General features: G+C 40.5%; 1 long non-coding RNA gene across 2 annotated transcripts; it reads right to left on the minus strand.

Annotated features, from left to right (window-relative positions):
* Positions 1-6,907: 6,907 nt before the first annotated feature.
* LOC130729739 (uncharacterized) lies at positions 6,908-11,940 on the minus strand. Of its 2 annotated transcripts, none has more exons than XR_009016098.1 (5): positions 11,196-11,940; positions 10,357-10,676; positions 7,644-9,357; positions 7,226-7,284; positions 6,908-7,131 (listed from the first exon to the last, which is right to left on the minus strand). It is a non-coding gene; the product is annotated as an uncharacterized LOC130729739 (long non-coding RNA). The 2 variants fall into 2 exon arrangements; XR_009016097.1 differs by having other exon boundaries at positions 6,909-7,131; positions 7,226-7,322; positions 11,196-11,939.
* Positions 11,941-13,436: the final 1,496 nt, after the last annotated feature.

The following is a 13,436-nucleotide window of genomic DNA, read 5'->3' on the forward strand; positions in this document are numbered from 1 at the left end:
CTCTCTTAGTCTTCTCTAGGATCCGATCAACCTTGATCTCCTAAAGGTAAACTAAACAACTATTTAAAGAATATTGTTTACAAAGAAATTGCTTCTGAAAAGCTTGTAGTAAACACAATGAATTCGATGAAGAAAGATAGCTTAGAAGATTTGAATATTGCTTGCGCGTATTAGTTTCTTCCGACCTCATCTTTCAGTCTTCAGCCTCTATATATACTCCAAGGATTAGGGTTTGAACATTGCATGGGAATGCTACCGTTGGAGGGCAGATCTGGGATTTCCAGCTTCTGCTGTGGCTGAGAGTGTTAGGTTAGGTCGTCAGGATGGTACACTTGCTTTTGTACTTTGGATAGTGACGTGACCTTTAACCTAGTTGACTTCTGATCAGGGGAATGCTTCGTGTTTGTAAGACCCGGATTTGCAGAACTGGATTAAATGTTTATTTTCCGACTCACGCGTAGGACCGGTGTAAGCGTGACAGGAATTTACTGTTTGGGAAAGTTTAATGAAGAAGAAAGTTCAGGAATTGCTTGAGGATAGTACCATAGTCGTTTTAGGAGTTAGTGCGAGTCGTCTGCACACCCGCCTTATGGCGAGAGTGTCCAGAATAGGCTAATTCCGCTCTTAAAGCATTGTTTAAGCGAAATTCTAAATCCTTGGAAAAATAAGAAGTTCTCTTTATTTTTCCCTCGACCAGTGTTTCATTCCGGAACTCTGGACTGTACGCACGATAGGTTTCACTTCTCGGAAGTCCGACGACGCTAAATTCTATCCTTTAAAAACTCTAAATTCAAACGCTGAATGAAGACTTTTTCTATTCCGAGCTTCTAACAAAGTTTCCATCCGCGTTGCTAGATTTCTTTCGACGTTTCCAATCTTTCTTCAGAACGAAGTTTTGTCATCCGACTTTCACAGCAAAAAGTAGTTTTTCGGAGCAAATTAACTCACCGCTTTTGGATCGTTTTTCTCAAATTCAAGAAACCTGTTTTGAGTTCTGAAATTCTGTCGCCAGAATCTCGCTTAGAATTCACCGATGAACGTGCTGCAAAAATCGGAATCGCGAAATATTCATTTTCCCGCGATTTCACTCTCCTATAAATAGGAAAAAAAATCACAAAACTCACCATTCTTCACCTTTGGGGCCGCGAGCTTGGAGGAGAGGAGAGGGAAGAAGAACTTTGCCGTTTCTTGACCGATCTTCGAGTTGTTTGTCTCTATTTCACGGCACAGAGGTAATCTACTTGCTTCTTACCTCTGATCATCTTTTATATCGCGTTTCTTTATCTCTTTCTGAGCTCAAAGTTTCGAGCTTTACGTAAAAGTATTCGATTTTCCCGATTTTTCTTTAGATCCATCTTCTATACTTACCCAACAACCTAGATTACTCGCCGTTGCGCGCCGATTTCGATCGAGTCGCCAAAGATCTGAAAAACTGTACAAAAACCCATTTACGTACATATTGAAACTTTATCGTCGAAAAGCCACAATCGGACTTAGTGTCTTTAGGATTAGTTGCTACAAATGCCGTACATCCCCATCAAATTTGTTTTCCGAAGTTTCAACTTTGAGTTTTTGAGCTTTAATTTTGGACCAAAGTGCCCCTAACTAGTCGTAATTCCAACCGTTGTTCTAAAATTTTTCCGACAGTTTCTTTACCCTAGTTTTACCCTAAAACTACCTAGCAATTAAATTAGATCGAAGAAAAAGCGCCGGAACCCCTATTTCTTGAGAGTGGCCGAGAGCATGTTTAGGGGGAAGGAGAATTTCGTTTTCGCGATAACTCGTCCTCTCGTGCTCGTTTGTTGTACTCCGAAGCTTCATACGCTTTGTCTATCGTTAGTTAACTTCGTTATGTTCGAATTGATTGTGTTTGATTTGATTTTCGCTTTGTTTACTCCAAGGTTCAGTTGAAGGAACTTGGGGTGGTACCGAGCTAACTGGTGAGGAAAACCTACGCTGCGAGGCTGGAGCAACTCGAGGTTAGGGCAACTTACCTATTAGCTAAGATTGCATGATAGGCGTCGATAAATTCGACTTGTATATTACTTTGATATTGGATATGATAATGAATTATTGCTATGTTGTTTACATAACTTATGATGTTGATGTTGTATTAAATTGTGTGCCTTGACGCGATTTCGGAGCGAAGAATCACTGAACTGATTCCTTTTGATCTTTCGGGTTGAATGAACAACCCTAGGCAAGTCCAAACCCGAGGTTTGAGACCTAGCCATCGTTTGTATACTTAGACTTTCCCCGGGGTTACATTTGGTGGGATTTTGGCAAACCTAGAATGAATAGAATCTTGGAACTAGAGACCTTAGAGAACTTAGTCTTTAAGAATTAAACTCATAACCTGACTAATTCAATTTGAAACGTTTTCATTAAAGAATAAACCATAGGGAACCTAAAGGGGAAAATGATTGCGAAAGACGGGGAAATGCCGACAAGTCTTTAAGTTACTGGGAATTGGCGGATGCCACAGAGGAGAGCCACGGTGACAAGAGGAGGTCACCGAGTACATTGGTACTCTTGTTGTTGGAGTTTATGTCGTAGGGTCGACATTAAACCCTTGAGTTTTGAAATTGAGATTTAAGCTAAACACTTGCGTTGTGAGGACGATTCGATGTTTGGCTAACCATATTGCATCATGCATACATTCGGGGTTGAGACGGTCGAAAGATCGGGCCTCGGTGAAGTTGGGACGACTTCACGAAGGTTGGGACGGCCTTCATCGAAGAACACCTGGGTGTATCTTCGGCATAGCGGGCAGAGTGGTACAACCTAGGGTGGTTGGGACTGATCTGACTATGCATAGGTTTGTAAGCGACACCCGAGCAGAGTTGTCGACACTAGGCTGGTGTAGGGAAGACTCGATGGTGCCCATCCCAAACAATTATCCGGATCATTTGAATTGCATTTCACGCATACATTCACCCTGACTGGAATTGTATGCTATTTGCATCATCGAATTATTGTTAGAGCCGATAACATGCTAGGAATATATTTATATATATATAAACATATATATCTATACCCCAATCACATGTTGTTTGTATAATTATTCTATTCCGTGAGTTGACCCTAGCGCCTTGGCTTTGGTTTCATGTTTTTGTTTGGGCGGTCGGCCTGCTGCCAGATGTCGATGGTGGATTGGTTTTCGATGGTCTCTCCCTCGGGGGGGGGGATCAGGTTTGAGCTGGTTGACTGACGTACCCCCACCGCTTGGGTGATCGATCCTATGGATCATCGGGCGACGTACTGGGGAAGGGTCATGGAGGACCGTACAGACAAGCGTGGACGTCTGACGAAGGGAGTTCTACGACACATGGAGCTGAGCTTCAACTTGCCGCCTTCAGTTCGCTAAGGACCGGGCACTGGCCGGATACCACATGCACCACCTTCATCTTCATCGGACGAGGAGGACCCATCAGAGATCGAGGCTAATAGGGATGCACCTGTCGCGCCACTTCCTGCTACTGCTGTCGATCCTACCGACATTGCGTCGTCCTCGAGGCTCGTGGAGCCGAAGAGGGAGCTTGTTGTTCCATCTGCATCTCGCCGTTTCCGCCGACTCCATCACGCGGCTACCACGTGGGACCATTGTTACGTGTGGTGGAGGAGGAGATCCTTTCTGAGGAGGTAGACGTTGAGATGGGCTCGACTAGGGTTGTTCGCAAGACAGTTAGGAAGGAGGTCGTGGACTTGGATACTGAGATGATCACGGTGGACTCTGACTCCGACACCGACGTTGACAGCTACTCGCCGAGCGACGAAGGGGAGGATGAGGATATGTGAGCAATTTCTGGAGGGTAGGTTAGGTGGGCACCATATTTTGTGTAGAGCTCTGATTCGTTTGTTTTGGGACAGGGTAGGTTCCCGACGCATGGCTTTTTGTGTGGTTCTCTTGCTGAAGGATCACAGAGAGTCAGTCGGACTGTAGGGGTCTTTGCTTAGGCCATTTTGAGGCCGACTTTCTCCTAGTGGATTGTAATTATAACTTTCTCACCCACATTTCTGGATCTGTATATATTTGCCTACGGGCACACTACTTGGGAGTCACTGCGAGTGCGCGTGACGCTGGTGTGCAGCTGAGGCTGTACCTGTTTATATGATGTACATCGGTTAGTTTTAGTTTGGTGGGTTTATGTCTTTATTTTCTATCACTCTAATTAAAAAGAGAAAAAGAATCAAACGAAAAAAAAATTACCTGCTTTTCCGCTTAAAGTTTGTTCTTGAGTTACTAAAGTGACACCCTGGAAATCGGGGCGTTACAGTGTTGGAACTTGTGAAGCTTGTTGATCAGAGTCAGAGGGAAGCATGGATCCTCTGACCGTTGTACCTTCTGATTCTGAACTCAGAGGAGAAGTACTTGGTCTTCAGAGCCAGTTTGCTTCTGGACTTCAGAATCTTCACTTTTCAGCTTCTGGATCTTTAGAGTCTTCTACACCATCAGAACATCTGAACCTTCAGAGTGTCTGGGTTATCAGAACGGCTGGATCTTCATAACTTAAAGTGAGTTGAGTCCACATCAGAGCTTGATTAACTTCAGATCTTCTGAAGCTTTTCTACTGTTCAGATTGAACATAGAGATTGCGAAAGCGTTGCTAGGGTCACTCATTAAGCAAAGTGCTTCTGATTTGTGTGAGATTAAATTAAGGTCAGAGCCTATTAAGAGCACACTCAGAAAACACGTTAGAGTACCATAATTGTTCATACTAAACTGTTAACTTGTAATCATCAAAACATAGAGTTGTACTACGTGATCAAAACTTGATCTTACACCGAGGACTTAAGTCGGAAAGCGGCAATGTCCTTTTTGTCAAGGGGGACTCCCCCAGGGGGGGAAGGTCGCCTAGAGGAACATACCGCAGAGGGGTGGCAACGGTAGTGCCGCGGGGGGAGTTCTTGGTTCGGCGTCTTGATGCCATGGGGAAGGGTGAGAGATTTTGGAAGAAATGAAAGCAACTTTGAAGTTCTAGAGACTCACCGGAAGGAGAGGCAACGAGAAGAGCGTCGTCAGTACCGGAGTAGCGGTTTTTCGAAGGACTTTTGTGTGCAAAGAGGGTGGCTAGGAGTTGAGGGTCCAAAAGAAGTAAGGGGTGAGGTAACAACGTCTTTATAGGAAGGGGGTGACTGTCAAAGGGAGACGCGTGTAAGAATTCTGTGCTTAGTTGATGGTGAACGTGGGGGGAAGGTGGAGAATCGCGCACCATGATGGCAGGAAATGATTGCAGTTGAGGGATTTTGGGAGTGGGAACGGCACAATAAATGGAAGTCACGACGGCTGAAGCTGATTGGTTTGAATTCAAATTGGCAGGCTTTATTACGATTTGAAGGGACGTTTCGAGGACAGCAGTTGAGATTCCGCAGATTCGCTGACCTTTGCATTTCCTCAGGGTGTAACGCGCGGCCTACACGCGTCGAGCCACCATGACTCACGGCGGTCGCAGCTACGGCTGGGCGAGAGAGTAAAGCGCTGTCGCCACAAGTTCACTTGAGGACTCGTGGGCTCATGGACTCAGAGGGACCTATTGAGTAAAACCAAAATTTAGCTTTAGCTCTACTTATGATGCCATGTTGGCAACCATTCTTGATCACTTTGCTTTGTTATTAGTTAGTTTTTCTCATGTTTGTCGCCTCAATTATTTAAGACACTCTTAGCTCTCATGCTTCGAGCTCGGTGTCTTGTGGACTTGTGGACTGGGCGAGCGTCCTTGGGCAGCCTCAGGACGACGCGAGAACCAAGGTTTGGGCCTTCTCCCGGGAGGCCCAACTGGCCCACTGAGGACGGTTAGGGACGCTAGGCCCAACTCCCAGCCTATAAATAGGGGCGGTTACCAATTGTAAGGGACTCTGAGCTCATTTGAGAAATAACAAACTTGAAATTCAGTTATATTCTCTCCCTAAGCGATTACACACTCTCTCTCTAGATCCTCACATTGCAATCCTTCCACTCTAGGTACTATACCTTATCTCTATGTTCTTGGCTGGAACAGATATAAATAAAATTAAATAGATGGAAATAAAATGGAATAGAAAATAAATTGTCAAATAATCAAAACTCATGCATCATATTTATATCTAGTTTTTATTTAAATTTATTAAAATTATATATTTTCATATATGGATAGGGGACTAAGGTAAACTTAAGTGAAATCATGGTTGTCAATCTCTAGAGATTACATAATCTCGTAACATAATCTCGTAAGAGATTACCTCGTGCAAAACTAATACTTTTAAAACTATAATAATGATTAAGTCACACTAATAGTACTTATCTAAATTATCCAACAATGACAACTAAAATCATGCATAAAATTACCAAATATCCAAACCTAAGGTACATAAGTCATAACAAGTTAACAAAACATCAATACAAGTTAAGATAAACTTAAAACAAGAACAAATAAGTCACTACAACACCGTCGAATTTAGAACAACTAGAATCATCATCACTACAAAAAATCAGTCAATTAGCGGAGGTTTTTTTTCGCATTTAGTGGGGGTTTTCAACCCCCACGAGATACTTAGCGGGATTTTGAAAAATCCCGAAGTTACACTCGCCACAAATTATTAACGGCTTTTATCAGCAAACTCTGGTACCTGCATTATGCATTTATCGGCGGTTTTTAGCGGGGGTTTTAAACCTCCCTTATACGCAAGTTTTTTTAACGGGAGTTTTCAACCTCCCTTAAATGCAAGAGATTATTTACACTGTTTCTATGTCATTAGGGACCTCTGGCATCTCTAAATAACTGATCATCCCTCATGAAAATTGAAACATAGGGTGGTCTAGAAGTCTACTTACTGACTTCTAGGAAAAGTCTGCAAGCTTCATGATAGACAACCAACTTAACTAATTGGTGATAGTAATAATACTCAAAATCAATTAAATATGCAAAAGAACAGAACCTCAGTAAGAGAACATTTCTTTGTTATACTACCATGTGCAAACCATGTTTATATAAGTTAACCAATAAGTACCTACAGATATTGACAGACTAGACTAAAGTTAGACAAATACTTTGAGAGTTCCTTCCAAAATACACCAGCGGCAGTTTGAATACTTCATTACGTTTCCTCTTTCAATCCATCTAGCTTAAGCATATCTCCCATTCATTCATGCCACTAGATACATGAAAAAGAAATATTGAATGAGTGATTAACCCATAAATTAATTCTTCAGCAACTGATATGTGAAAACTAGTTGTAAAATCTATACCTTGAAAACCGGTGACTTCACTGGTGTTTGCGGCATATCACACTGAGATCATTGGTCTGCTGTATCAAGGAAAGTAGTAGGTCGTTGAACTTCTCGGCTAATCAAACAATAGAGAAATGAGTAAACATGGAAATATGCCGAAACCCAACAATCTCAAATGCAATCAGTCGATAACTAGTGAAAAATAAAGATAATCAATCTGGACGAGATGAGCATTTTCCAATAGAAATGTGAGTAGTCTATACTACTCAAACAGAAAAAAAAATATTTATAATATAACCAAATAATTAGAAAAACTCATGCTCAAAATCCATGGTTATGTAAATGGAACTAACTGCAGATGAAAGCTTGAAAGGATATAATCTAGATGCAACTTAATATCAGCCGAACAAGTCAAGATCTAGGAAGCTGAACTTACTTCTAATCTTATCAAACTCTGCCAAGAGAAGGTCCATTCCATTTAGCATGATATTTCTTTTACTTGAACTTGATTAACTATTTCCAATATTCTTTCAGGTGCCCATTGAAAACGGGTGGCTAGAGATCCACATTAGCAGCACAATCCCTTACTGCAGATATGATTATCTATTTTTCTTTGTCATTCTGTTTGTTCTGCAGCAACTACTTTGAAGCTTCCAGGAGAAACTGATGACCCTATTTTAGTGGTGTTTTTAGGGTCATTTCTTTGTTTGTTTTGAGTCTTTTTGTTGAGTCTCATGTAGTGTTTCATGCATTCTCATGTATTTTTATCTTTCTTTGTGTCTTTACTTTGTTTTGCTAATTTTGTAGTTTTATAGAGACTTTTCTTGCATTTTAAGTAAGTTTAGGACTTGCATGATTTTCCTATGTTATTTGAGTGTCCTCTTTGCTAATAGGCTCTTGGAGCTTCTGGATATTTCCTTGGCTTGGTGGTTAAGTTTTCAGGTTCGAAACTGAAGGAGAAGGAAGGTCAAGAAGCTTGGAATTGAAAGAAGGCTTAAAGAGGCTTGAAGAGGAGTTAAGAGGAAGATAAAAGGGCTTTCCAGCGAGCTTAGAGCGCCTAGGCGTGCTCCATTGGTGCCTAGGCGCCAATTGCATTTTCCAGGATTTCTGAATTGGCGCCTAGGCATGCTCAATTGGCGCCAATTGCCTTCCAGAGGCATGTTTTGGGCATGGAATTGGCGCTCAGGTGCTCTGAATTGGCGCCTGAGCGCTCAGACTCGTTTGTTTTGTCTATAAATAAGGTTTAAGCCAATTTCTTTGGGACACTTAGACATTTTACTCATTTTGGATCAAGTTTAGAAGCTGAGGAGAACCTTGGGGCTTGTGAGAGGCTTCCAACTTGTGATCTTTCTCAGGTTTTTAACATTTCTTGTATGGATTCTCTAGCCATGAGTGGCTAGTTTTCTTTTATGCTTTAGGTTTATGAGATTCTATGAAGCTTTAGTTTTCTAAATCCTATCTCTATGCATGAGTTCTTGATTTAACCTTGTATTTCAATTCCATTATGCATGTTTAGCTTGAGTGCTCACTTGCTATAGACTAGATTATAATCAAAACGGAAGTTTGTTATGATTTAGGCACATGAATTGGAATAAATCCTTCTATGCTTGCTTCTACGAATACAGTGAGGGTTGGGTTTTGTTGGCCTGAATACGTATGCTATAAAACCTCAAATGAATGATTGAGTACACAAGGAATTGGGCTTAACTTTCAATTTGGGAGAATTGCTATTGTGAGAAATCAATTAGTAAGTACATAGGCTAAAGCAACAAGGGATGAATCAAGGTTTCACATGCATAGGATAGGTAGACTAGAGTGGATTAGATGATTAATAACCCAAGGCATTTCCATCAATTGTTATTTTCAACACTTTAAATATTGCTCTTTTTCAAGTCCATTGTTACCAACAACCAAAATCAATTTCTGAATTTTACTGTTTTCAAAACTTGCAAACTTTAGGCTTAAATCCACAATTCTCACTCACAATCCCTGTGGTTCGATATTTTAAAACCCGGAGGTTTCTGTACACTTGCAGATTGACCAACAGAAACCTTGGTGTTGGGGAGTCTTGAGGTAACCTTCTTCTAGCTGCTGTCAAAGAAAGCTGAACTGGGAACTGAAGCTCCAGCTCCAGAGCCATTCATGTTGACCTGCAATAAACAACACAGTAGCAACTATTTCACCCTTTACATACTAATTAAAATCCATAACAACTCCTTATCATTAAAATCCAACAAATCCATATTTTGTAGGTGTTTAACTAATGAATGAAAAGCACACTCACCCTAAGGAAACTTAGAAACGAGACATATGAACACACAGTTCAAGGTGAAACTAATAGAAAATAAAAATTGTGAGTAATCCTATACTGACACTAAATTATCTTATATCCCATTAAAAATGGTGAGGATAATTATGTCAAATAACCAAACTATACAGCAGAGATGAGAAAACAAACTAATATACTGAGCCAAATTGAAACTATTTTTCCTGAGGATAAATTATTTATAACTTGTCTCAAGCTGTTGTAGATACAAGAGAGCACTTCTTTGTGGCAAATAAATGATGTTGAAATGAATTTTTAAGGGTAGAAGAAAGTGATATTGAAATGAACTTATGTGATAAATTAACAAATACGTCACACTTCTTTGTGCCAAATAAGTGATATTGAAATGAATTTTTAAGCGTCCAAAAAAGTGATCTGAGAAAAACAAGGATTCATGCTGCAAGTTGAACATCCACAGGGAAGGATCAATGCAATGAATTTGTAAAACACAAATTCTGCATTGAGAGAGAAAAACACTGGAAGTATTTAGTAGCCTATAGAATAGATAAAGGAAGTCAAGTGCAAAATGAAATTGCAGGAAAGATGCTGCCGTCTTTTTTCTGAAATGAAGGAGGCCAAACGAAAAACACAAAGGCATAAGATATGCCAAATTGCCAATGATCTTGAAGAGCTAGAGCATTACCGCTGCCCAGATCTTATAGATGATTATCATAATAAAAGATCATGAAGGGTAAGACTTTGGCTGAAATGCAAGGTCTCAATATTCAACCATCAAGAACTGTTTTGATTTTTAAAATATGATAATTAGTTTCACATCATGGTTCAGCACCTAAACAACTATAAAATTTTACAAAACACATACCTGTTGTTATTCACAGCAAGGTTGAAGAGAGTCATTGCTCCAATTTCCTGAGCCATCAAATTTCCTTCATCGACAGCTGATTGTAAAACTGTAAAAGGGCTTCAACAAACTCATTAGCTCCCATAAAAATCCTGGCTTCCTCCTCATTGCTCAACCTTTACTATTACACCACATCACATTTCATCTTCCAATTGTTCCCCTTAGTAGTCAAGAATTTTAGAAAACTAAAATACTAATCAGTATCTTCCTCTTGTGCAGACCTTCGCAATGGCTGAGATACAACAACTTATAAAACTCCTATGAAGCAATTGCAGCCATTCCTGAAAAGATTTGGAAGAATCCCTAAGAAACAGGGCAAATCCATATGAAAGCACATGAAAACTACCCAACAAAAATAAAGCGATGAATCAAGGGTATGACTCACAAAGAGAGAAATTGTTTATGACTAAACATGGTTTTATATAGCCAATTGTGACATCATTTGATCAATATAGCAAGTTCTAACTAGTGAGAAAAAGCTTTGGTTGTTGTAGTTGTACAATATCAATTTTATGAGCTCTTAGTTTATAGCACATTGTTTCTCCAGTGCACTCTCTACAAATGAGCCTGTTACTTCTTTCTTTGTTTTCTTGACCTGCCATTGCTAAGGATATCATATCCATCTATTTACACATACTTTTGTCCACTAACTTATATTAAATGAAATAAATACAAAAAAAAAATCTATTTTCTAAACAAAAAACTAAAACATTCAGAAAGAAAAACACTCTAATCCTCAGAACATGAGATCCATAGTTTGTATCTCTATTATAAAAATGAAAGGCTAATTGAAATATTACCTGCTCTGAAAAATTTGAAAAATCACCATCTTTAATGTTTTCTTCATTCAGATCTTCCACTGGATCAACCCCTTCACTATCTGAATTGGAATCACTCTCTCTCGTTCCTTCAATGAACTGCACATAAATTTGAAGAAAACAAGACAATGAAAGGACTTCAAAAAAATACACATCAAGAATCATGAGACCAAGTCCTCCAACCATGTCCTTGATATCTTGCACTAGCTGCAATTTACAACAAGTTATTTCAACTTCCAATGCCAGACACACTTAGTTACTAACTTATAGAAGTTCAGCCAGCAGTTTCAGCAAGGATCAGATAAAATCATTTTCAAATTTTGAACAACAATATATCAGTCACCAAGACCGAAACTATATGGTATAATATATATATATATATATATGCAAAATCCACTCCATAGTTCATAAAAAGTTATCCAAACACAAATCCATGCTTCAATTCCCAGCTTCCTGGTCGTTTTTCGCTCAAATTCCAGCTTCCTAGTCGTTTTTCTCTCAATTTCCAGCTTCTGGTCGTTTTTCTCTTCCGGAACTCTACGACAAATAGCTCTCTGGTTTTGATCTCTTTGCGGCTTTTCTCTACTTTTGGGGGTTGCGCTGTGGGTGATTTATGACTCCTGGTCTTGCTTCTCTCTCTACTGGTGGTATGGGCTCTGGTTTAGGGGAAGGTTGTGTAACGCCCCGATTTCTCGAGTGTCACACACTAACTAAAACACGTGGATTTTCGTAAAGAATTTTCGTCGTTTAATTAATTAACCATCATTAGTGACAAAGATTCATTTTATCGAAAACCCTCAACATTAATCGCGACTCAAATAAAAAGATACGTGCGGATAATTAAAAATAACCGATATAGCCAAAATGGAAAATGTAATTAACAAAATATAGGTACGGTGGCCACACCCATGTGTGAAAAACCACATTTGAAAACCTCAACTAAATTACAACAGAAAGAAAAGTATTTGGAACATAATGAAAAGTTCAACGAAACAAAAGTAAACAAAACTCGATATTTCATCCCCGGAAACCCCAATGTATACCACTCCCAAACTCAGTCTTCCTCATCGCTAGAGATCTCCACAATTTCAGCCTTCAAAAGATCCTTGTTCATACGCCGCTTCTTCAAGGGTCGCACAGGTACGGGAAGAGGCTCCAATGGAAGGTCATAGTAACCCATAAGGCAACAGGCATCGTGATCTTCTCACATGTTTGGCACTACAGGAATCTGGTCGTTCTCTGCCTTGTTGTCTTCTAGTCTTGGTTCCTCCACTGGCATCTGCACTGGAACCGCAACTCGCTCCAATGGCATCTGAACCTCAGCATCTACCTCTTCGGATGGATCAGACTCGGCCGAAGCGACTCGAGAATCAACGTCCTCGGGGTAGTGAAACCTCGGTGGTGGATACGGCATGATGATCTTCCCCGTTATCCTTTGAATCTCCGCTATGTTGCCCTGTTGGTCTTTTCCGGTTAGTTTGATATCGCCGACATACACACGGCGAACCCCAGACGTGTCGGACGTCCAGGCCCGGTCCCGGTCCCGGTCCCGCTCCTCGTCATAGAGCTTCATCTCCCAGGTGATGGTCGTCGCTGATACCCTCGTGGTCATCTACCCCCCCCCCCCCACAAAAACAAATAGACAAGTAGTGCAAGGGTCAGATCGCAAGAATAACATAATCACAAACCTGATCATTAGACACATAAATCATTCGCTTATGGGATAATTTTTATAACAGTTAGTTAGTTAGACTAACGCATCCTCACATCACACAACCCACCAAAACTCCTTGGCCAATCTCGTACATCCGCAGATGCACAGTTCACGTGGAGCCGCAATGATCCACAAAAATCTCACGGTGACCGCAGTAAAACAAATCTCACGGTGACCGTAGTAAAACAAATCACGTGGAGCCGCAATGATCCACAAAAATCTCCCTCGCGTGCAAGTTACTGTTTGTCTCTAACGGCACCATCGTTCTCATGGTACATAGTCTCACCTAGACCTATGTTCCATTATGACTCTTTCACTTGCAAGCGATTAAACTCATTCTCTTTGTTAAGGCTCTAACATCATCCTAGAGTCTTACACATGCTTCGAATAATTACAATGGTAAAACGATCACAGTCACATTGGGAATTACAGCTAGATGAGTGACCCTTTGAACAGTGATTCGAATAAACACCATACATCGCATAAGGATTGTCATAATCACAAACTCG

Source organism: Lotus japonicus, chromosome 1 (assembly GCF_012489685.1).
Source record: "Lotus japonicus ecotype B-129 chromosome 1, LjGifu_v1.2".
Classification (NCBI taxonomy): domain Eukaryota; kingdom Viridiplantae; phylum Streptophyta; class Magnoliopsida; order Fabales; family Fabaceae; genus Lotus; species Lotus japonicus.